The following is a 4,359-nucleotide window of genomic DNA, read 5'->3' as shown; positions in this document are numbered from 1 at the left end:
AAAAGACCTAGATACAAAGGACACAGGTGAAATCTTTGGGCAGGAGGCAACAAGAATATGAATGGGTGAGCAGCCCCCCTAATCCAACCCGATGAGAAGTGTGGAGCACAGTAGGCAGATGAGCGTGCCCAGCACTGACAAGGTGTAAATTCTTTGCATGGTAAACCTTTATGAATAATACTATGGTAAGGGTAATGACAGAAAATGTGGTCAACAACACACTCTAATATATATACGTATAAACACAGAAGAAATAATCTATGCCTTTCACTTGTGAGGAAAAAACATGGCAACAATATTGTCATATTTAGTATCCTATAAGAAATTCTCATTGATCATAAGTTGAGCCATGGTAATTAAAACCTAATAGTATGATTTTTGCACATCATTAATTCATTAGAAAATCAGCAGATGTATAGCCCTTGAGTCTTCCAAACCCTTGAAAGTGTTTCATATGTAAAGTTAGGTAACCAGAGTAAAGGTGCCATGTATCTGTATAACTCAAAACCTCAAAATGTATCACACATACAAGCAATAAAAAGCCATACCTGATGTCATCATGTTAACAAAACAGTTACTAAGCAGTAGCATTAAAAAAAAATCCAACTGCCCCTTTAAAATTATTTCTTCACAGAATAGAAGGTATACCAAGGTTTTAAACATTGGCCACCTAAAAAAATTTGGAATACAATTTGTCCATCAAATATATATTTTAAAAAGTCATTTACAAAACATAAACCTATCCTTATATGCATTTTTTTTTCTCTTAGGAAAGGGGCACTTAGTGTATAGCTAAGGCAGTCAGAAAATGATGTTCCTGTTGACTTTCCCACTGGGAAGATCAAAATCCATGCTCAAGGCCATGAAAACAATACTGATTCTGTGTCACTGTTAGTTGCCAGAGACTTCCCAAATGATAAAAAATTAAGACATTCTGCGTCTTTAGAAATAGGCCGAGAGTCTTTAGTTTTCTTCTCGCAGCCTTTTGATTTCAGCCACTAAGCCTTCATTCGCAGAGTGTCTTTCCAGCAAAGAGTGTATTTCATTCAGTTGTATATGAAACTGTTTAATCATCTCCACTTGCAAATTCACAAAGTCCCTATGGCCGGCTTCCCTGAAGTCATCCAGCATCTCCTGTATCATGTTCTGAACGAAGCGGATCTGAGCAGAGCTCAGCGATGCGCTCTGCCGGCTGTTCCCCAGGGCACCCACTGTTTTTTTCTGAGAGGGAACTAGCTACTCCAAGCAGTGAAGGGTGGTGCTGCCTTTGGCGCTGGAGTCGAGGACCCGTTGACAGAGGGTTCATGTATCAACTGGGCTTCAGTTTCTTTTTCTGACTTTTCAAGTTTTTCAAGATTTCCTGTTTGGTTAGATGATGGACAGGTGTTTAGAATTCCAGGTTCAGCACCAGAGGAGATGAACTTGGTAAACTGCTTCGAGGAGTCCTTGAGTTCCTCTTTCTTTAGGTGTGTTTTCTTAGACTCAGCTGTCAGACCGTGACTTTCATTTTCTTCTTTCCCTGGAGACCCCGTAAGGACGTTAAGAGGGCTGGAGCGCAGTACCAGAGTGCTGGAAGTGACTGGAGTTTTTCTCAGGGGAATATGAGTTCAGCTGAGGCAGGAAGTCAAGGCCATCTCCTTTCCCTACAGATTCCTCACCTCCTTTATTGACTATACCATTGTCTCTAGTAGGCGAGAACCTGTCGTCTAAACTACTCTTCCAGTGTCATCAAAGCTGGCGAAATCCTGGCTTTTTCCGTCATCCGCTTCCTTAGATAAGATACCCGTATTTTTGCTTCGAGGCGAGCCCGCTTTGTCCTGCGCAGCTACCACTCCGTTGCCCACAGCTGTCGTCGTCACCGGCTGTGGGAGATCTGCGGCAGTGGAAGGGGTAGATGGCGTCTCTGACAGCTGCAGAGTTCTGCGTGGCCCCCCGTGCTGCTGCTCCGTGTGCTCACTGCTGCGGCCTTATTTGAGCAGCCTTTATTTAAACTTGCCTTCGTCAGAGATGTGGAGTACAGAAATGCTGTACATTGCACAGATGTCTTGTGGGCACTGATGGTTTTCACGGGTGACTTCAGCATCCTTAAGTCATGTTGATATATTTTTTCCCCCGGGAAGATCCAATCGCCCAAGTGGCTCCATCCATCCAGCATAAAATCTACTGCAGCTCAGAGGAGCACTAAAGCCACTAAAGTTTTCACTAGCTTCTTACTTGAGGTGTCATAGAGGATGATTTTTTTTGTCCAGGCCCATGGTCACAAACAGCAGTTCATTGACAGGAGAGAAGCAGAGGCCTGAAGCTGGAGCTTTGTGCGTGCTGTCAAAGCTATGGCATGAACTCTGACTGTTCACATCCCACAGAGTCACTGCTGCATTATCCGGAATTACGTGAGATGCTGCCCAGCAGAGACTTTCTGAATAAGGAGTGCTTCATGTGCTGGACAGGCTGCTTACTCCCATGGCCAAAAGGTGTCCTGGATGTATTAGTGGTTATGCTGTGGAAAATAATCTCACCATGGAGAGAGCCGGAAGCTATGCAGCACTTATTCCAATTGTATGCCACACAAGTTACTTCACATTTATGAGACCGATGAACTTGTATTGACTTTAAATTCCAAATATTAACAGTGATGTTTAGGCCTCCACTCACCAAATACATCAATGTAGAATTTAAATCGACAACATTGTCTGCTTTTGCCTTGCAGCAAGCTCCAAAAATGGGACGGGCTTACATTGGCAACTTGACATCACTATTTTTGTCAACACTGGACGATGTGGTCACTAGAAAGTTGTTATTGCTGTTCCAACATGTTGAACTGATTCCATGCGGTGACGTTGAATTTATCCACCAATGTCAGAAATGAAGCATCCCATATTTTAACATCATCTCCTGATGAAGCAAATCTGAGGATTTCCTGCATGACTGAGCTTGCTAATGTTCTTCATCTGGGCCAAATCTCCATCCACGCCAGCCACATGCTTCTCCTCCATCTAACCCATGGCGGCCTTCCTCTCCTCCTCGGGTCTTTCTCCTTCCTCCTCGTGGTGGTCTTTCTTCTTCTCTCGGGACCCTCTCCCCACACTCATTATCTTAATAGAATCATTCATGCATACTTTTTCCTCTTCCAGTCACTCCCGCTGGATCTATATTAAAAATATAATATATAATCTAGATTCATCTTTCAGGATCTTTGAAAGCATCTCCACCTTTTCCCCACACATGCCATGGTCACTACCTAGTTCCCTGCCTGTCTGCTCTGGACACAACAGCCAATGTGCTTCTCTTAAAATATATGTGAGCTCTTATCATTCTTCTGTCCAAAACTGTACAGGTTAGGCTTGGAGATACAGCTTAGTGTAGTGAGAATTTTGGTTTCTTTAAAAAACAACAAAACAAAACAAAACAACCCTCCCCAAACCAACAACACTAATGTGACTATGTTTTTGTTTTCATCCCAGGTATGGGATGCTTCAGTTGCTCCACAGCTGTTAACTATGATTGTCCCCTGCTCTCGGGGTTGGGGTGGAGGTTGGGGTGGGGGGTGTGAGTGGGCTGAGGGGTGTAGGGGAGGGCATGATTTTTGCTTTAGATAGTTTCATTTTGGAGACTCTGAAGAGGGTATAAATGGGAGGGCTCCGAGGGGTCCTGTGGTGGCTGCTGCTCCCTCTGATGCTGCCCCTGACCGCTGCTGGTCCCAGCTGTTGCTGGTTCCTACAGCTGCATTTGCTATCTCTGGTTTGCTGGATATTCTGACACTGTCTCCACTCCCTGAGAGGTGCTACTGTCACTTGGCTTTTTGTCCAAGCCTGGGCATCTTTCTCCTTTTATGATCCCACATAATTTTTTTTTTCTGTGTTACTTTTCTCCTGACTAGGATAAATCCTGAGAAGAAGCAACTTAAAGGAAGGTGGGTTCATCTTGGCTCACTGTTGGGGAGGTACAGTCCATGGCGCACTGTTGGGGGGGTACAGTCCATGGCTCACTGTTGGGGGGGTACAGTCCATGGCTCACTGTTGGGAGGTACAGTCCATGGCTCACTGTTGGGGGGTACAGTCCATGGCTCACTGTTGGGGGGTACAGTCCATGGCTCACTGTTGGGGGGTAACAGTCTATCATGGTGAAGAAAGCAGAGTGGGTTTCAATGGCACTGGGCTGTGGCAGTGGGAGTGCAAGGCAGCTCGCTTGCTTCTCAGGACAGTGGTCCAGTCTATAATATACCTCAATGCCTGCAGCAGGGTAATTCATTTCCTCCAGCTAGGCTCCACCTCCTTAAGGTTCCACAACTTTCCCAAGACAGCGTCACCAACGGAAACCAAGTTCAAACCCGTGAGCCTGCCAGTGGCACTTCCTATTGAA

The 4,359-nt window shown here is 44.9% G+C and overlaps 1 pseudogene across 1 annotated transcript; it reads right to left on the bottom strand.

Moving 5' to 3' along the window:
• Positions 1 to 942: 942 nt before the first annotated feature.
• LOC311605092 (protein NEDD1-like) lies at positions 943 to 2,923 on the bottom strand (annotated as a pseudogene). The gene has a single exon. The product of its transcript is annotated as a protein NEDD1-like (transcript).
• Positions 2,924 to 4,359: the final 1,436 nt, after the last annotated feature.

The sequence above is a fragment of the Acomys minous genome (genome assembly GCF_964271855.1).
Source record: "Acomys minous genome assembly, chromosome: 9".
Taxonomy (NCBI): Eukaryota; Metazoa; Chordata; class Mammalia; order Rodentia; family Muridae; genus Acomys; species Acomys minous.
The sequence above is the reverse complement of the archived record's forward strand: the minus strand, read 5'-3'. Positions and strand labels throughout refer to the sequence as shown.